The sequence below is a fragment of the Convolutriloba macropyga genome, chromosome 12 (genome assembly GCF_964194025.1).
Source record: "Convolutriloba macropyga chromosome 12, txConMacr16.3, whole genome shotgun sequence".
Lineage (NCBI taxonomy): Eukaryota > Metazoa > Xenacoelomorpha > Acoela > Convolutidae > Convolutriloba > Convolutriloba macropyga.
The window spans coordinates 35,153,712-35,175,531 of NC_134479.1; the positions used below are offsets into that span (position 1 = coordinate 35,153,712).

The window sequence follows — 21,820 nt, forward strand, 5'->3', positions numbered from 1 at the left end:
ATAATATATACATATTATAATTTATGTGCGTGTGTGTAATTATGTCAAATTTTGATCAGAACATTAATGTTATGTGAGGATCGTCTTTGGTCTTTATAACTCTAACTCATTTTATTTTTACCTTATGGAGTTTCTTCTTCTGTCAATACAAGTGTACTGGAAAATTTTCTGGTGTAAGTACAAAAGCTTTTAGTGACTCTTCCATTTAAGTACAAAGTGATCTCCATAATTCGGTTGATTTTTTTGTATATTGATAAGAACTTCAATTTACTTTTCTTTTCCCTTATTATAAATATAAATTTTTTCCATCAACTCTTTTTGCATGCTTTCCACATTTAATTTGTTGATGATTATTTTTCTGCTTAAGCTATATCAATATAGACAATTGTTGATTTTTTAAAAAACAAAATGTTGCAGTTGCCCTCAATTTGCAGAATTTTTATAAATTGAAAAAGAATTTTAAAGTTTTCGTTTACTTGACTAACAATTTAGATCTGTCTTAATGTCAAATCTTGCAAATAACTTTTTTTCCGAGCAAACAACAATCATTCAAACTTTCACCCGATGATTTTCTAATGGATACTGTTCTTTTGCTTGTACATTATCGCCAAAAATTGATTTGCGCGCTTAAAAATCAGTGCAAAAATCGTTCCGATTGTTTATATTTCATTTAAACAAAACACAAAGAAAAATACATCAAAGTTGTACTAATGAGTTTCCTAAATACTTTATACTACCAACAAGGTTATGCATATTTAAATTGTTCAATTTCCTCCTAGATTATAATCAGGGTTCAGGAGCTTTTGTGTCAGTTTTCATTAAAGCAGAGTTATTGTTTTATCATCGCTTAGTAAAGCTTTGAAAGAAATTATCGAAAAAATTGTTTTTCCTCCTGATGTCCATGAGAACTTATTTCGTTTTTGTACACTCTTGACATCAAAAGACAATACTTCATGTTTAGTCATTAATCTTGTATCATGCTGTTTTCATTAAATGTATTGGCATTAAATTAAGAGGATTAAATGCCGCATCGTCGGGGGACGGGAAAATGTTCGCAAAACTAGGCATTTTTTATATTTAATATTTTTCCGATCCTGTCTTTATGTTTGATTGAATCAATTAATCAAATTTCTCGCAGTTTTCACATGTTTTTGTGTTTGAGCAGGCCTTGGAACATTAAATGTGACTTTTACTCTACCGATCTGCATTCTTAGGCATTAAACATTCACACATAAAATGCAACTAAAATAAGAAAAAAAATTAAAAATCGGTTCTATTATTGTCTTTCGGTCCCCAGTGTTTCTGTGTTCTGTGCCCACAATTACAATATATGTGTTCTTTTAAAGGACGTTACGGATCCCCCCCCCCCTCCCCAATTGCCCCCCCCCCCCCCCCCCCCCCCTCCCCAATTGCCCCCCCCCCCCCCCCAACCCCTTACAATTTAATGATGCAGCGAACTTTTGAAAATTAACACATCTACGCAGCAGTTATTTAAATTTGCTTATAATGTAAGCACACGACAACCGGGTACAAAAATCCATTCAATCTTGTACCGGTGCCGGAAATTTATTACGACTAAAACAAGGGATCTCTAAGACCAAAAAGTACATATTTGGGGGTGCAAACCGACTGGTTATATAGGACTGGGGGGGGGGGGGGGGGGGGGGGGGGTGGGGGAGAGAACAGAAAGAATCCCATGTTATTGCTTAAACAAACCCAAAAAGTAAACCTAGGTTACTGCGTAAAAAATCTAGTTGTGTCTTTGTGGACGCAACTCTGCATGTAGAACAAATTGAATTATAATCAGATGTTGTTTGTTTTTCTCTGGGATGTTTGCCTTCAATTTCATGTTTATCTCTTCTCAATTTTTAATGATATCCCTTTGCACGAATTAGTTTTGGCGTATACTCTATACGTTTTCCGATGTTGGGTTTGTTTACTATTTTAAACTTTATTTCCATTATTATTAGACGAAGATTTGATTGTTTGTTTCTTACTTTCTATACCGACTAAAAAATTTGCAAAGAATATGTTTATCCAACAAAGAGGCTCGGTATTGTGCAATCGCACATAAAGTTCCTACCCCTCTCATCCGCATTTTTGGAATAATTGTCTACCAAATGAGGAACAGAAAGAAAAATCCTAAAATTCAAGTATTTTTTCAAACAAAATAGTGTATAAACGAAAAGATAGCTTCCAAAGCAAATAACTCATTGGAGTAAAAAAATGATGCACCAGATTGATGAGATATGCCAATATTAGGAAAACGAGTTAAGACGAACAGAAAATCAAACGACAACACAAACATTATTTACATCAAAAATGTTATGTCCGTGTTAAAAAACAAAACTTAATAACAAAGTCGAAATAGCCTCAGATAAAACTGAAACTTATCAAAGCAACTTGTAATTCACTCGCAAAGATGTGGGACCATTTCATCGCAAGGCTTGGTAACAATTAAACAAAAAGAGCAAAAACTGCGAAGTTAAAAAATTCGCTTATTTTTTTAATCAACTAATTTCAAAGTAATGAAAACCATTCGAAGTCAACTAAAATATCCCATAGATTTTTTATTACCAATGTTTTTGTAGAAGGGCATTAAGACCTATCCGTATTCAAGTTTTCATGTGGTTAAAAAAGAACAACAAAAAGCAACAAACAAAAAATCAGTTAAAACTTGCCAGAAAACGCTGTCGAAGCTGTAAAGCCATATATTGGCCCGCAAAATATATTCGGTTGCGCATTTTTCAAACACAGGTATTACAGTGTGTGACCTTTCAATAATGGGACCAGGTAACAAGTAGACAAAATAGAAAAAAGGCGAAAATAAAAAAGACGTTTGTTTTTTTTTTTCGGAAAAAAGTCAATTCTTAAGTAATGAAAGCCATTTATTACAAAACGAATTAAACAAAAAGGTTCGTTTATCCGTCCAAAGTAAGCTTTTGAGACCTCTAATTATCCAGAGTATGTGTTATGTCTACAAAACAATGTCAAATATGACAAAAATGAAAAACTATTTTATTTTTTTTGTGAAAAAAGCTGTGTCGAAGCCAGTAAAGTTATAAAGAATTCATTAAAAACACTAGCTGTTTTGACACCAATTCCTTTTTACCCATTTCTTTAACACCAATATTGTCGTGTTTGACCTGTAATTAACGTGACTAGGTAGCAATTAGACAATAAAAGGAACAAAAATTGGAAGTTAAAAAGAGTTTTTTTTTTGGAAAACAATTGTTTTCAAAGTCATGAAAGCCATCAGCTATCTACTAATATCAAAATATCGGCTCTTCTAGTCTTCCATGATGAGGTGATGAAAGTTATCTTCATACAGAAACTTTCATACGACTCTAACGACAAAGTAAAAACAACAGTTGAACACAAATTTGAAAATTTCAATTAAAATCTTCAAGAAAGTAATGTTGAAGCCGTTAAAACATAATCTATATTTTTCAAGATATTGATATGTTCGATATAGTTTTATTTAAAACGCCAATATTGTGATATATGAAACGCCAATAAAGTGATATTGCGACAAAACTAGAAAACGTGATAAATAGGCAAATATCTGAAAATAGAAAAAATTAAAATCTGGTAGTGTCAAAGCCAGGAGATCAAGACTTAAGGCGTAAAACTGCAATAGAGATTGCAGATAAAATAAATAGAAAGAAGAAGCATTCTTTAATTGCTGATACTAAGCTTCAAGTTGAGAAAATTAAGAAAAAAATAGAGGGATTGTTCAACAAGCCATTATATATTTAAAAGTCAAAAACTTTTAAAAGTCGATACCACCGCGAGCTTTTGGTTAAAACTTGATGCATTTATTTGGCTCTGCCTAAAAATTCCAATTGGACCTATAATTACTGAGGTTTGACTTGAAATGTTTGGTCCTTAAATTGAAATAAAATAGATCAACTTTTTTGAAAAGGAAGACCGACTGAATACAATCCGAATTCTTTTTGTATTGTAACAATCAAAGAATGGCCCAAAACTAGTCCTGCCATTGCTGTTCGTCCCTTAGTATCACTTAACTTTTGGAATGTCATAGTTTACTTGTTTGTTAAAAAATCTATGTATTTTTGGTAAAAAAAACTATGTATTTTTGATAATCACTGAGTATAGTTAGCAAAAATTGGCAAAGTTTTAATTACAGAACACTCTCAACGAAAATTGAAGTAAAAATAGCCCTCTTTTGTGTCTACAAAGATTGTATTAGTGGTCTTTGGGGGGTTTAAATCCTGCAAATTTAATATAAGTGCCCTAAAGAAACTTAATTCGTGCTGTTTTTGATGAAAAAAGCTGACTTTTGAAATATTAAGCCAGAATTTTTGACAGAAATTTCAAATAAAAATAGTCGACAAAATTTTTTTGTCTTTAAAAATAAAATCAAAAACACTACTATTCAAAATTTTTCCAAATTTTTGCAAAATTGACGAAAGTTTAGGCAAAAATTCAGGAAAATGTGAATAGAAACAACGGATTTCACTCCACTTTTCTCAGAAGTTTAAACCTCGATAACTACCTGTAAAAATCAAAAAAAAATCTTTTAATTTCATTTTTTGCGCTGGACAAGCTTTCTAATGATACTAGTGTCAACTCTCTACGATGAATATATCGATCGGCGAAAATTGTCTGAACAAAAGAAGAACCATTTGAGTATATAGTTCCTCCCCCCTCAAGAGGAATCGGAACAATAATCAAATGTAATTCTTGACTAAATTGAATTAAATTGAACACAATAATACAAATAATACACAGCACATGGTTTGTCTTTTTTTTAAATTTTGAGCGCAATTTACTTTTTCTCTATTGCCTATTGTGATGAAGAAAAAGTCAATCTATTTTTCTATTTTTCATTCGAAATAGGAAACAATTATTGCCACCCTGTAAATTTTTAATAGTCAGAACGGGAAAAGAGGACAATTTTCGCTGTGCTGGTTTCTTTGTTTTTTTAATCTTCTTAAGCTTTCTTTTAGTTTTTTACAAATGATTTACGAAGCAGGAAAAATTGTTCTTTTTGAACAAATTACGTTTGATTTTAATGGGCCTACCTTTTAGAGGTAAATTGTTTTGCAATTAGCGTACACGCTTTTCACAGAATTTTCAAGAGAAAGCTGATAAAAGTAAATTGTTTAAAAGTACAATATGTTCACAATTACAGCTTAAACGCTTTTCAAATCGGACAATACAGCTTGTTTTTGATAAACGACTTCAATTAACGCGCTCAAAGGCCTATCATACTTCATGTATATTTTCTACTGTCCCCAAAATAATATATAACAGCCCCCCAGAATATATAACAGCACCTTTGGGTAACAATATTTTGCTTATTATTTTCATTGCACATCGCATATTATTTTGGTTCTATTTTTCTCAGGTAAACTTAAATTTTCTTAATTTCATTTATGGCCCGCAAAGGTACAAATAGCTATAAATAAATTTATGTGGACTTTAGAAAGGGGATATGAAAAACGGGGGAAAATACCCGTCCGTTGTTGGGTAAAAGTGAATGGTGTTTGTCTGTTTGTCTTTCGGATATTTGGTGATTATTTTAAGATTAAGTTTTATCATCCTTAACCGTTTATTTCCTGTCTATCGTTTTCACTGTGCAGTCTATGTATAAAGAACGATGCTAAGCTTTACTCTTTTTCGCTTTTTTTTAAATATTAAGATTGCTATTCATACTTTTTTAAGCGGACAAAATAGCCACTGTTCTTAATTACACTTACGCTGAAAAAATTGACGAAGAACAGAAAGTGTCACTGATTATTTTTGCGGCTTTATTACGATTTTGTTTCTGTTCAACTTGCTTTCGAATGCACGTTAACTTTTGATTCTTTGGTGGCTTATTCGCAGGCGACAACTTTTTAACAATATGCTAACTACTCTATACCCAGACAGTAAATATTTGAACCTTTCTTTGATTTCCCCACGAACTCTGCTCCCATTATTAGATTTTCCTATATTTGCCCAAAAATCTATAATTAAAACTTGACTATCGTCCATCTTTTTTAAATTTCAGTAATCACAGATCAACAAGTCTTAACAAAAGATAATTTTATGCACCGTTTTTCATTTATTATAAGCTTAATTTTTTTTATAATCATTTTTATTGGCTTTCTAAATTGTTATGTAGCAACCCAACCAAAAATTCGCCAACAAAGTTCAATTCGGAAACTCTTACAAATTCTAGTTAATTTCAAATGTTAATTGCTTGTGTTGCAAGAAAATTGTTGGATCCTTTCCTGACCTTGGAAATTCCTGAAATAATTTTCAACAAAACTGCGATCAGCGTTTGATAAGAAATCATTTTTTTAATTAAAAAAAATGCATGAGGCTATGATTTAAAATCGAAATTGCTTCAGATTTGCACAACTTGCGCCAAAAAAAATGAGAGGAATTACTCTTTCCAACTTGTAAGTACATAATTTTAGAAAATGCAAACAAGACACAAAAATGGAAATTACAAACCAAATAATAGAAATTATCTGACAAACTTAGACAAGTTTTCATTATTCAAAGCCAAGGAGAAGATACTTGACTACGCCATGTTTTGTGAAGTTATCTTCTTACGTCATCTATATCTAATTAAGCAATGCCAAAAATAAGCTTAGTTGATTTCAAAAAGGCATTTTTCTTCGAGTAACATAGCACATCAGAACCGGTAACAAAACAATTAATTGCGGCCTGAAACATTGAATCAAAAATCAATGTATTGGAAGCAATATTAGCAAAACTCGACTTTTACGTATGTGTGAATTAGATTTACAAAAATAATTTATTAAAAAAAATTTAATTAGATAAATTTTGATCAGCTAAAAAATCAATTTGGAAATACTAAGCAATTTGGAAATTATTGTCAACATTTTACATAAAAAAACAACTTAAATAATACAATTTCTTAATTTGTAAAATGTTTTGAAAAATGTTTTTTACTGTATATCAGGTCGTAGTTGACAAAAAAAATGAACAATTTTATTTCAATTCAATAAAAATTAAATGAAACAGGACCACTTTTTGGGTGGGAAATTATCCTGAAAACAATACCCAACCAATAGAGTAAAAACATGATCAACTGGGATCTTCCCATTTTTCCTACTGTCAGATCTAGAATAACAGCAAAAACATTCGAGAGTTGGCACTGCTTTTATTTGTTCAGACACAATTAGGTGTTTCATGTTCAGAATAACACAAAATTTGTTGAAGCTCAGTAATTTTGCTATGAAAAATTTAGGTTTTTTTCGACAAATAAAACAATCTATTCATTGCTAAAAAGTTTCTTGGGGAAGAAAAATATTTAAAATTAGAAAATCTTGGTTCCTAAACAATCATTGTTATTATAAGGAGTTCAGCACCAATCACCAATAGATTCACACTCGCTTCCTTCTTGAAAAACTTGTTTGAGGTAAAACTTCCCGTTCTTGCATTCAGATTTTCCCCGCCACTGAAATACAACCCGTATGATAAAGCATTGTATTTGGATTTCCACGCTCTTTGGGTGAATTGCCAAAAACTCATCAGTATAGACTGTCCCCACTCATGGCTGCTCATTCCAAAAAGCCGACTCGCCTCTTTACTGGTGGAATAGGGATTCAAAGATTTGCTCGCGTTTTATATGTGCCTAGAATCTCTCGTCCCTTGCAATGAGCAAGATTGCGGCTCCCCGAATTGCTGTCATGTAGGTTATCTCAAAAAGCTTTCAGTTATCTCAATTAGCTTTCAGTAGGTTATCTCAAACAGAGACTGATTGAGATAACCTACCGAAAGCTAACAACATCCACTCCGGCTGCAAATTACAGTTATCAGCCAGAGTAGAGATTCCTTTGATGGTCTTATGAATTGTCTTTAAAAATTCCCCCAAACGACTCGAAAGCCACAGGAATTAAGTGAATTCAGGCTCCACTACATTTCTGGACGTACTATTCAAACTTCCTGCCCTCAGCAGCTGACAGGGCAAAACCACTGTTCTCCGACGCATTTATAATAACGCTGGACGGCAAGGTAGTGACGGTAACGTCCAATACTGCTGGTTGACCAGCATTACTTGGAGATAAAGAAAATGTGGCCCAGTCTTGAGTTTTTTGGTCAGTAAGCACTTCTGTACACATATGGGAGACAAAACAGCTCCCGAGCAAGCTGATAAAATTTTTTTTCGTATAAAATTGTGACAAGAGATCATATCACCCCGACCATGGCATGACACGTCATGCTCGACCATTCAATCTAAAGTCCCATGCTAATAAATAGGTTATTATCTCTCGCTTTCAAACAATTTTTTTCCCAGTCGGTTTTAAATAGGAACACAGAACCCACTGGGAGATGGGTGCAATCTCAGTGCTAGAATAGGTGCAGTGGATAACCAGGTACCAGACTGCGGTAAAGAAAGAGATTGAAAACGAGCTTCTTCTCTAATGGAATTTTGTTTCCAAACAAAATTGCGTAAGCTGAGTCGTCAATTTCTACCTGTATTTTTCTTTGAGAGGGATGTTGCATTTTCGCCGGATTCCTCAATTGCCCTAACAAATGAATTATGTTTTGCTGGATTATGACTTGTTAGTCTTTCTATATAAACAGCGGATTGAAAAATGGAGCCAACGTATACAAACTGAACTTGATCTGCTGATCATCCTATTGCTATATCTTTTTTGTTTCTTGGGAGGCGTGCTTGCTTAGATTTACAAAAATAATTTTTTTAAAAAAAATAAAATTTAAATAGATAAGTTTTGATCGCCGAAAAAATCAATTTGGAAATACCAAGCAATTTGGAAGTCATGGTCAAAATTTTACATAATAAACAACTCAAGTATTGCAATTTCTTATAATTTCAGTAAAATGTTTTTGTGGCATATCAGGTTGAGGTTGACAAAAATTTGAACAATTCTATTTGCAGTTTTATGTTTTGTCAATTAGTACTGCCGACAAAATTTCACTCATTAAAAATAAATTTAACAAGGACCACTGTTTGGGTAGGAAATTATACTGAAAACAATACGCAATCAATAGACTAATAACGCGATCGATTGTGATCATCCAATTTTTTGTATTGTCAGATCTAGAATAACAGCAAAAACCTTCGGAAGTTGGCACTGATTTCATTTGTTCAGACACAATTAGATGATTCATGTTCAGAATAACACAAAATTTGTTGACGCTCAGTAATTTTGCTATGAAAAATTTAGGTTTTTTTTCGACAAATAAAACAATCTATTCATTCCTAAAAAGTTTTTTGGGGATGAAAAATATTTAAAATTAGAAAATCTTGGTTCCTAAACAATCATTGTTATTATCAGGAGTTCAGCACCAATCACCAATAGATTCACACTCGCTTCCTTCTTGAAAAACTTGTTTGAGGTAAAACTTCCCGTTCTTGCGTTCAGATTTCCCCACCACTGAAATACAACCCGTATGATAAAGCATTGTATTTGGATTTCCACGCTCTTTGGGTGAATTGCCAAAAGCTCATCAGTATAGACTGTCCCCACTCATGGCTGCTCATTCCAAAAAGCCGACTCGCCTCTTTACTGGTGGAATAGGGATTCAAAGATTTGCTCGCGTTTTATATGTGCCTAGAATCTCGCGTCCCATGCAATGAGCAAGATTGCGGCTCCCCGAATTGCTGTCATGTAGGTTATCTCAAAAAGCTTTCAGTTATCTCAATTAGCTTTCAGTAGGTTATCTCAAACGGAGACTGAGTGAGATAACCTAGTGAAAGCTAACAACATCCACTCCGGCTGCAAATTACAGTTATCAGCCAGAGTAGAGATTCCTTTGAGGGTCTTATGAATTGTCTTTAAAAATTCCCCCAAACGACTCGAAAGCCACAGGAATTAAGTGAATTCAGGCTCCACTACATTTCTGGACGTACTATTCGAACTTCCTGCCCTCAGCAGCTGACAGGGCAAAACCACTGTTTTCCGACGCATTTATAATAACGCTGGACGGCAAGGTAGTGACGGTAACGTCCAATACTGCTGGTTGACCAGCATTACTTGGAGATAAAGAAAATGTGGCCCAGTCTTGAGTTTTTTGGTCAGTAAGCACTTCTGTACACATATGGGAGACAAAACAGCTCCCGAGCAAGCTGATAAAATTTTTTTTCGTATAGAATTGTGACAAGAGATCATATCACCCCGACCATGGCATGACACGTCATGCTCGACCATTCAATCTAAAGTCCAATGCTAACAAATAGGTTATTATCTCTCGCCTTCAAACAATTTTTTTCCCAGTCGGTTTTAAATAGGAACACAGAACCCACTGGGAGACGGGTGCAATCTCAGAGCTAGAATAGGTGCAGTGGATAACCAGGTACCAGACTGCGGTAAAGAAATAGATTGAAAACGAGCTTCTTCTCTAATGGAATTTTTTTTTCCGAACAAAATTGCGAAAGCTGAGTCGTCAATTTCTACCTGTATTTTTCTTTGAGAGGGATGTTGCATTTTCGCCGGATTCCTCAATTGCCCTAACAAATGAATTATGTTTTGCTGGATTATGACTTGTTAGTCTTTCTATATAAACAGCGGATTGAAAAATGGAGCCAACGTATACAACCTGAACTTGATCTGCTGATCATTCGATTGCTATATCTTTTTTGTTTCTTGGGAGGCGTGCTTGCTTAGATTTACAAAAATAATTTTAAAAAAAAATAAAATTTAAATAGATAAGTTTTGATCGCCGAAAAAATCAATTTGGAAATACCAAGCAATTTGGAAGTCATGGTCAAAATTTTACATAATAAACAACTCTAAAATTGCAATTTCTTATAATTTCAAAGTAAAAAGTTTTTATGGCATATCAGGTTGAGGTTGACAAAAATTTGAACAATTCTATTTGCAGTTTTATGTTTTGTCAATTAGTACTGCCGACAAAATTTCACTCATTAAAAATAAATTTAACAAGGACCACTGTTTGGGTGGGAAATTATCCTGAAAACAATATGCAATCAATAGACTAATAACGCGATCGATTGTGATCATCCAATTTTTTGTATTGTCAGATCTAGAATAACAGCAAAAACCTTCGGAAGTTGGCGCTGCTTTCATTTGTTCAGACACAATTAGATGTTTCATGTTCAGAATAACACAAAATTTGTTGACGCTCAGTAATTTTGCTATGAAAAATTTAGGTTTTTTTTCGACAAATAAAACAATCTTTTCATTGTTAAAAAAATTTTTGGGGGAAAAAGATTTACAATTAGAAAATCTTGGTTCATAAGCGATTATTGTTATTATCAGGAGTTCAGCCCCAATCACCAATGGATTCACACTCGCTTCCTTCTTGAAAAAATCGTTTAAAGTAATACTTCTGTTCTTGCATTCAGATTTCTCCCGCCACTGAATTAAAACCCCTATTATAAAGCATAGTATTTTGATTTCAACGCACATTGGGTGAATTGTCAAAAAACTCATCAATATAGATTGTCCCCAGTCATGGCTGCACATTCCTCAAAGCTGACTCGCTTCTTGACTGGTGGAATAGGGATTCAAAGATTTGCTCGCGTTTATTATGAGCCTATAATCTCGCACCCCTTGTAAGGAGCAAGATTGCGGACCCCCGAATTGCTGTAACAGAGACTGATTGAGATAACCTACTGAAAGCTAACGACAACCCCTCCGGCTGTAAACTTATGTTGTCAGCCAGAGTAGCGATCTTTTTGAGGGACTTATGAACTGTCTTTAAAAATCCCCCAAATGTTTCGAAAGCCAGAGAAATGAAGTGAATTCCGGCTCCACTACATTTCTGGGCGTTCTCTTCGTACTTCTTGTCCTCATCAGCTGACAAGGCAAAACCACTCCTCTCTGACGTATTTATGATAAGGCCGAACTGCAAGGGAGTGACGGAAGCGTCCAATACTACTGATTGACCGGCATACCTTAGAGATAAGAAAATATGGCCCGGTCTGTAGTTTTTTGGTGATTTAAAACTTCAGTGCACATATGGGAGAAAAAGAAGCTCCTAATTAGGCTGATTTAATTTTTTATCGTTTACGATTGTGACAAGAGATAATGTCATCCCAACCATGGCATGATAGGGCATGATCACCCATTAAATCTAGTGTCTGAGTCTTACAAACAATATATTTTCTCTGGTTCTCGTACAATTTAACTCCCAGTCTATATTTAAGAGGAACACAGAACTCAATGGGAGATGGGTGTAACCCCCGAGCTGGATTAGGTGCAGTGGATCACCAGGCACCAGACTGCGGTAGAGAAAATTATTGAAAACGAGCTTCTTCTCGGGTGAAGTTTTGTTTTCCAAACAAGTTCGCGTTAGCTGAGTCTTCAATTTCTTGCTAAATTTTTCTTTGAGAGGGATGTCCTTGCAGTTCGCCGGATTCCTCAATTGCCCTGACATATGATTTTTTTTGCTGGATTATGGCTTGTTAGTCTTTCTATAAGAACAGCGGATTGAAAAATGGGGCCAACGTATACAGCCTGAACTTGATCTGCTGATCATCCTATTGCTACACCTTTTTAAAAAAACCAATTTTAATTAGTAATGCCAATGTATTTCTTTCAATAACAATTTTTGGATTATGGACAACTTTTTGGGGTGGGAAATTATTCTGAAAACAATACGCAATCAATAGACTAATAACGCGATCGATTGGGTTCTTCTAATATTTCCTTTTGTCAGATCTAGAATAACAGCAAAAACCTTCAAAAGTTGGCACTGCTTTTATTTGTTTAGACGCAATAAGATGTTTCATGTCCAGAATATCAAAAAATTGGTTGAAGCTTAGTAATTTTGCCATGAAAAGCTTAGATTTTTTCAACAAACACAACAATCTATTCATTGCTTAAAAATTTTTTGGGGAAGAAAAAAATTACATTTAAAACATCTTAGTTCATTGTTATTATCAGAAATTCAGCCCCAATCATCAATGGATTCACATTCGCTTCTTTTTTGAAACTGTTTGAGGTTTTAATTCTGTTCCTGCATTCAGATTTTTCCCGCCACTGAATTACAACCCGTATAATAAAGCATATTATTTTGATTTCCACGCTCATTGGGTGAATTGTTAAAAACTCCACAGTATAGATTGTCCCCACTAATGGCTGCGCATTCCTCAAAGCCAACTCGCCTCTTAAGTTGTGGGATAGGGATTCAAAGATTTGCTAGCGCTTATTATGTGGCTATAATCTCGCACCCCTTGCAAAGTGCAAGCTTGCGGACCCCCGAATTGCTGTAACAGGACTGATTGGGATAACCTACTGAAAACTATCGACGTCCTCTCCGGCTGCAAACTACTGTTATCAGCCAGAGTAGAGATTCTTTTGAGGGTCTTTTGAATTGTCTTTTTAAATCCCCCAAACGACTCGAAAGCCACAGAAATGAAGTGAATTCCAGCTCCACTACATTTCTGGGCGTTCTATTCGGACTTCCTGTCCTCAGCAGCTGACAGGGCAAAATCATTCTTCTCCGACGCATTTATTATAAGGCTGGACTGCAAGTAGCGACGGTAACGTCCAATACTGCGGGCTGACCGGCATTCCTTGGAGATAAGAAAATGTGGCCTAGTCTGGAGCTTTTTTTTCGGTTAGTAAAAACTTCTGTACACATAAGGGAGACAAAATGCTCCCGGGCAAGCTGATATAATTTTCTCTCGTATACGATTGTAACAAAAAATCATATCATCCCGACCGTGGCACGACACGGCATGATTGCCCATTAAATCTAGATTCTGATGCTCACAAAAACGATTTTTTCCCTCGTTCTCTTACAATTTTACTCCCAGTCGGTTTTTAAGAGGAACACAGAACTCAATGTGAGATGGGTGTAGTCCGAGAGCTGGATTAGGTGCAGTGGATAACCAGGCACCAGACCGTGGTAGAGACAAAAATTTAAAACGAGCTTCTTCTCTAATGGAATTTTGTTCTCCAAACAAATTGGCGTAAGCTGAGTCGTCAATTTCTTCCTGAGTTTTTCTTTGAGGAGGTTTCGTTGCATTTTTGCCAAATTCTTCAGTTGCCCTAATAAATGAACTTTCTTCAGCTGGTTTATGGACAGCGGAATGAAGACTTTTTATAAGAACAGCGGATTGAAAAATGGATCCAAAGTATACAACAAGAACTTGATCTGCTGATCATCCTATTCCTACACAAGTTTTTTTAAATGGGAGGCATGCTTGCCTATATCTACAAAAATAATTTATGAAAAACAAGTAACTATTAAATAGATAAATTTTGATCGGCAAAAAAATCATTTTGGAAATGTGGAAATACAACTTGAGTATTACAATTTCTTATTTTTTGAGAAAAATGTTTTTTGCTGCATATCAGGGTGTGGATGACAAAAAGCTGGAAGATTTTATATGCAGTTTTTTGTTTTGTGAATTAGTACTGCCGACAGACTTTTCAATCAATAAAAATTATATAAACAAGGACCACTTTTTGGTTGTGAAATTATACTGAAAACAATTCGCAATCAATAGACTAATAACTCGATCGATTGGGATCTTCAAATTTTTCCTATTGTCAGATCTAGAATAACAGCAAAAACCGTCGAAAGTTGGCACTGCTTTTATTTGTTCAGAAACAATTAGATCTTTCATGTTCAGAAAAACACAAAATTTTTTGAAGCTCAGTAATTTTTCTATCAAAAGCTTAGATTTTTCAACAAACACAACAATCTATTCATTGCTAAAAAATTTTTTTGGGGAAGAAAAAAATTACAATTAAAACATCTTGGATCATAAACGATCATTGTTATTATCAGGAGTTCAGCCCTAATCACCAATGGATTCACATTCGCTTCTTTCTTGAAAGAATTGTTTGAGGTAATACTTCTGTTCTTGCATTCAAATTTTCCCCGCCACTGAATTACAACCCGTATGACAAAGCATAGTATTTTTTTTCCACACTCATTGGGTGCATTGTCAAAAACTCATCAGTATAATTTGTCCCAACTCATGGCTGTGCATTCCTTAAAGCTGATTCGCCTCCTAACTGGTGGGATAGGGATTCAAAGATTTGCTCGCGTTTATTACGTGCCTATTATCTCATCCCCGTGCAAAGAGCCAGATTGAGGACCCCCGAATTGCTGTAGCAGAGACTGATTGAAATAACCTACTGAAAGCTAACGACATCCCTTCCGGCTGCAAACTTCTGTTATCAGCCAGAGTAGCGATTCTTTTGAGGGTTTTATGAACTGTCTTTGAAAACCCCCAAACAAATCGAAAGCCAGAGGAACTTTCGATTTTTTCGATAGGAGCCAAGACGGCCAGTGAAAACAAAAGTGGACCCACTGGATCCCCTTGTAGCACTACTGACTGACAGTTAACAGTTGAGCTGATGCAGAACAAATCTCTATGTTTCCAGTAACAACAAGCTGCAAAAGTCATCATACTAGGCATCAACTTTTCGTTGACAGAAGAAATGACTGCGTTTCACCAAATTAAAGGCATTTCTGAAATCCATTTGGAGTATGACACCTATTTTTGTTCTCTTCCTTTTTCCAATTTCTTTTTTCTTGTATGTACTATGCTCTTGGCTCTTCACCTGACAGCAAAACCGATGTGCTTTGCTTGAAACGATTAAACCACCTCGAAAAATGCTTCCTCTGCAATGCACTTGGCTACGAGGCGCCAATAAAAACCACTTACAGCAAAAGATCTAGAATCAATTCTCTTTTTTGTCAATACTGTTAAAAGAGGAACTACAAAAAACTGGAGCCACGAATTTTGCGAGCTGGCTTCTGCTGGACCAGCTCGCTAATTTGGTTAGGTATTTCCTTGCACGCTTGTTTTGATCGGAAAATGAACAGTTGATTGCGTGGATAGGAAGCTTTGGATAAATTTTGGACGACCCAACTGCTAAGAAATTCTAACAAGATTGAAGCTGTAAAAGAAGCTTTGCTTCATCCAATTGAAAAGCTTGGCAGCTATAGTCTTCCAGCAGATCAAGAGTCTCGTTTTCCGCTGGATGCAGTTTTTCCAGTTCAATGAGGGTTTTTCTGTTCTCGGGTGCTATTCCCTCCGGTGATCAAATCTTTGGCGCAGGACCGAATTGTGCTCTCAATTGGGAGGCAAGCGCTTCCATTGTGTTGTTTCTTTTATTTTTTTTTGTTTTTTTTTGATCGCTCAAATCGCCAACGCTCAAATCTATTCATCATTTGTTTTTCCTGCTTCTCTCTATGTTTTTATCCCCTCTGTTGGAAGCACGCAAAAGATATTTGCTAACTGCGAGAGACTTCTTCCAGTAATCAACACAATCAGGATTTGATATCTAGTCTTCTATGATTATCGTAATGGTCCGGGATAATGGCCTAAGAAATTTCACAGGGATATAGCGAAGCATTGGAATATTTTTTACTGCAAACAATTATCAAATCTGGTAACTCGTTGAAATGTCACTGGGGCCTGGTGAATCAATTCCCAGGGTTGCAGACTGAACCAACTCGTCTGTGCGGGTAGATGGACCTTTGGGTATGTTTTTCACTGTTGACAAACGTTCAGTGAATTGTGAATGTGCCTGAAATGAGTTAGACCACACCCATTCCTTGTAGTTTGGACCCCACAAAAAGTACATTACCTTGGACTGACCAAGTCGTGCTCCAAGGTGGAAACTTTATATAAATTATCTTTTTTGTCTGGATGAAAAAGGATAGTTCCAACTGGAATCAGGAAACAAGATATGTCATCGTTGATTGCAAGTTCACTTATCTGCTGTATTAAACCAGTTGAGGAATCTGACAAACTGCTCCTCCCTGAACTGCTAGTGGTTTGTTCCTAAGAGTTTATTTTGAAGGGAGATATAGAAATTGACACTTTTTCATTAATTTTCAGGAACCTTGGATAGGGGGATGGATTATAAATTTTTCAAATGAAACTGCAGTTTCTTAATTTGGCTCCTAAGGTTAACGTTTATTTTGTTTTATTTCAGCTGATATCGACCGGTGACAGGCATTTTGTTACAAAAGGAACTGATTGCTTTGATTTCAACTCTTGAATTGGAAATGTAAGAATATACCCAAACAAGGGTAAGATAGCTAACAATTATTGAATCAATTTTATATTGCCTGATGTACTATCGAAGAACCAAAAAACATGACAATTTTGGTTTATTTATTATGTTTTTTAAAATTGTACTTCAATGTGATGAAATCATTATAGTTTTTCTTAGCATTGAGGTAAATTGTTTTAAAATGATAAAGCAAAACGTTTCGTGTATACTGTAATTCGTGATTTTGTTTTTTTTTCACATTTGGTGGCTACAGTTGAGTTTGTAACTAAAACTAGCGTCTGCAGCCAGTTTAAATTGTACAAATTTCGCTCAAGTTTGCCAGAGAAACCCAGTTCATGCTAAAAAACTTTTCACATTTCTTTTCGAAAATTAATTAAACATGATCTATTGTTTCATTTCAACATTAGACAATATTTTGAGTCACACAGGATTGACATAGAATTTGTTCAGGTATGTTCTTATAACGAATGGTCATTGTTGTTTACTCCATGGCATATTAATTATAGCTTATAGTTTTAGAGAAAAATTTACAACTTACCTGTAACTTATATCGGTTAGGCAACAAAAATGAGATGTGTTTGGCTAATAATAAACGTGATTTTCTCTAAAAAGATGAAAAATTAGAGCACTTTTATAATTATATTGTCTCAATCTACTGCTATGACCTGTCATAAAACCAGGACTAACTATATTCTTAATTACTAATTACTTCAATTGTGGCCATCGATTGTTTTCTGCCCTACTGTATTGTCACTATTTATTTACTGTGAAAAAAAGAAACTTGAAGTTATGAGCTTGGGATCCGTAAAGGAACGTTAAATCGGCAAAATATCAGCAATATTAGCCAAACTATGGTGCATAGATGAATTACATTCGGAAAAAAAATAAGGATTACGACCCCAATTAAGGAGAACAACCGAGGTTGACAAAGCTCAATTTATAGCCGTTTTTTTGGCGCAAAAGTGTGCACAACTTTTGTTAAAATTAGAAATGAAAAACTGATAGCATTTTAAATTATTGAACAGTATATATCGGCTTTTCATAGAGACTTGAAGTTCAGCAAGAGCATTCAATTGCAAAAAAATTCAGATTAAGAAAACACTGACATTAACGTGCAAACGCAAATTGCTAAGATCAGTTTACACGATAAAAATAGCAAAAAAAGCAGTTCCTAGACATTGTGTTAATGGTTTGCCTACGAACTCAGAAGAAGAAACTAAGAAGTCGAAATCAAAAATACAAACAGAATATCCAATAACTCATGATTATGTATTTTTATAGCTTAATTCTTCAATCAGATCCCAGGTCGAAGTGTGCGTTAATGATCAGACAATTAAAAACGATAGGTGTGCCGTCCTGTTATAGGATGAGTTTAAAACGGATTCGAAGGTTGAGAAATGTTACGGTTTACGATTTTAGAAAGGTACAAATTTTATCCGTGAAAACGTTATGTTAGCGGAACACAAAACGTATGATTGACTATTTTGCAGGGACTACGTGTTTTTTACTCTCAACAGACCTCAGACAGTTGGTTTTTGTGTTACTTCATACCTGATAATGATTCAAAATGAATCTACTCACAGAAAAATTCACCATTTCTATGTACTAAAGTGTGACTAAATCTTCAAAGAGGACGTTACTTATCAAAAACCGTCAAAAATTGTTATAGGTTTAAAATTTTGTGTTTACTTCTTAAGCCTAAGTATGCAATATCATCAAGTCACGCTGCAAAAAGAAATGACTTTATTTATTATTATTATTATTTTTTTTACTATTATTATGTAACAACCCAACTGTTTTTTTTATTCTTACAAAAAATATATCAGTCGTCAATTGTCAATTTTTCCTCTTAATTTACAAGTCCCAGAGAAAACTTTGTTCTTAAAAGTTGTTTCATAATTAAAAACTAACTCTATAACCAGACTTTGGAGTTCTTTCTTACTGAAAAAAAATAATAAACGAGCAGAAATTTTTAAACGCGGTTAATAGGAGCAAAAAGTTTTAAAACGAGGTAAAAACGAGCATAATTTCTAAAAACGAGCTAAAGTCTCTTCATGGCTGACTATGGTATGGATGGGTCTGATCATGGCAACAATAAAAACGAGTGAAAAACGAGCACGTATCAAAAACGAGCTAAAGTCTGATCATGGCAGATTATCGTCTGGATGGGTCTGATCATGACCGATTTTAGTCTGGATGGGTCTGATCATTAACGCACACCTCGACCTGGGTTTTAAATCAATTGGAGAAGGCAGGTTTAAAAAAACCCAAATTTCATTTAAAAAAAACGGAGCAGAGTTGAAGGAGATCATAAGTAGTTCCTTCTTTTTTCCCCTATTATAGAAATCAAAGTTTACATACAAAAAATTGTTTATTCAAGAAACGGGATAAACTGGAGAAAAAACGCAAAAGATGAAAATTAAAAATATCAACTAAATGTGATGGAACTATATACATTTGTCAAAAATTGATTCCAACATTTTCAAAATAAGCCACTTTCAAAGATAAAAATAAAACCATATTAATTCGATTTTTGAAAAATCCTCAACCAATTGAGCTAGAATAGGTGTAACGTAGAAAACCTAATGCAAGTGGTCAGCGCCAATTGAAACTTGTTGACAACTTAGCAGATTAGACATTTCTGTTACTGATTAGACAAAAAATCAACGGAGGAGGAACAATTCCTCAATTACAGCAAAATTCTTTGTCTCTAAAATTTTCTGCAATTCTCTCAAATGATTGTTCTATTTATGCAATATAAAATTCGACAATTAAAAGTGCAAAATTGCTCTTAAAATGATGAGAATTAAATTTCAATAACTATGGAAGATGGCGGAAACTGTTTGTTAAATAACTTTTAAACTTAAGTCCTTTATATTAATAAAATTTTAACTAAAGTCCTTTATAATAATAAAAGTCCTTTAAACTAATGAACTTTTTTTTACTAATTACAGATTTTGTTATTTTATGAACGAAGTTTTCTTCATACAATATTGATTAAAGAATTTGTAAATCTTTTCTAATGAGCTTCAAATTGCTTACAAGCTTCCAAAACACTGTGTTAAAAGCAAAGATCAAAATAGTTTTTGTCCTTCTTATATTTAGAACCAATAAAAAGCAGCAATTGTTTACCTTACAAATCAACAAGGAGGCTTGGTAATGTTCGTTCGCACATAATGGTTCCATACCACTCATCCACTTTTTGGCTCAATTGTCCATCAAATGAATGAAAGATAGAAAACTTTCAAACATTAATTTTTTGCTCAAAAATACAATTTTTGCTCAAAAATACAAAATACAAAAGTATTCCTACAAACTCAAATAAAAAATACCTGATAACAAAATCAAAACGGAGTCAAATAGAACTTCAACAAAACAAATTAAATTGTTCTTCACTAGAAAAACATGGAACCCGTCTTTTAGGACACTTGTTAACACGTACACAAAAAAGACAGGAGCGGCACATTTTGAAAAAAGTAATTTTATATTTTTGGGAAAAACAATTTCATATATGAAAACCATTAAATATCAACTGAAATCTGAAGATAGATCAATCGTAATTCCTACATCTATAAGAAGACAATGACATCTGTCATTATCTACAAAAAGAGACGACAATTACTGACAAAAATTAGGAATTCAATTTTATTTCGAAGGAAATGGTGTCGAATCCTATAAAATCACAACCTACTCACTGAAAACATTGAACAAAATCAATTAAGTTTTCTTTCATGGCCATTGATGTGATATGCCATTCGTCATTATTTTGCCTTTATGTGGTGATCAGACAAGACAGCAAAATGGACCCTCAAAAATGGGAAAAGTTACAAAATAAATTTAAAAAATTGAAAAACATTTTTAGTACCAAAACCGAAAAACAATGTATTTAAATTAAAAAAACAGCAATGGAAACTACGTTATTATTCAGCTGAAAGGGACTGCAACCCCTCCCTTTGCTGAGACTACGCCAAAAAGTCGCAGAAACGAGCTTTCAAAAAAACTAGAAAAATAACTTGTTATTTTTTTGAAGCCAATCGGACATGCCATCAGTGAGAGTAAAAAAGGAATACAACTTTAGAAGTAATACAGGAAGACCAAAATTACACGAACAATTTTCGGCAAGCGGTGTTGAAGTAAAGAAACCACCTGCTTTTCGCTAAAATTATAATTTATTGTGCTTCATAAGCACTCGAAATTCAACCTGTCCACCATCGGTTAAAATTTGATCTGAAATCATTCTGATGTGTAACTAAAATAAAAAAAAACAAATTGGAAAATTTATTGAAAAAAAATATGTACAACGCACCATTAGAGTCGAAATAGGTTTTGAAATACAATAATCCAAAACTAGACCAAGACTTGTTGTGTTCTCGTCGCTTCTCATTTTAAAAAACAATTGTTCCAAATTTTACCGAAATAACTAATTTGACCTAATAGTCAATACATCAAAGAATGATGAATTTTAGATAGTTATCGAGTTTTATTACCAAAAAAATTATTTTGTATCAACTGAAAGTGTTAGATAGTTTCTACAATAGCTGTTTCAATAAGAATTTAAAAGTTGGTTAAAAAGTTGGTTAATTAGTCATGATAAAAAGACTACCAAACTTCGGCAAAACTAAGGAAATTCATTAAATACTTACAAAAATAAATTCTTTAAGCCAAAAAATCATGACCGTTACCAAAAAAAAACAATATTAATTTACTGAACATTTTTTGAACAATCATGGGACTTCTTATTACCTGATCATTTCATATGAAATCAGACTTGCCCTTAAAAGGGATGAAAAAATTGCAAAAAAAAATTTAGAAAACGGAGACCCAAAATAAAATCCATATACTTTTTTGTTAATTGCAAA

At 34.0% G+C, this 21,820-nt stretch overlaps 1 protein-coding gene across 3 annotated transcripts in view; it reads left to right on the top strand.

Moving 5' to 3' along the window:
* The first annotated feature begins 5,110 nt into the window (after positions 1-5,110).
* LOC142350364 (CMP-N-acetylneuraminate-beta-galactosamide-alpha-2,3-sialyltransferase 4-like) overlaps positions 5,111-21,820 on the top strand; it is a 64,162-nt gene continuing 47,452 nt past the window's right edge. The window contains exon 1 of one of the 3 annotated variants that reach the window (XM_075402205.1): positions 5,111-5,374. The gene's annotated coding sequence lies outside the window, so the exon portion shown is untranslated. Of the gene's footprint in view, positions 5,375-5,517; positions 6,019-21,820 lie in introns of those variants that run through there. The other 2 variants (XM_075402203.1, XM_075402204.1) reach the window with 2 other exon arrangements.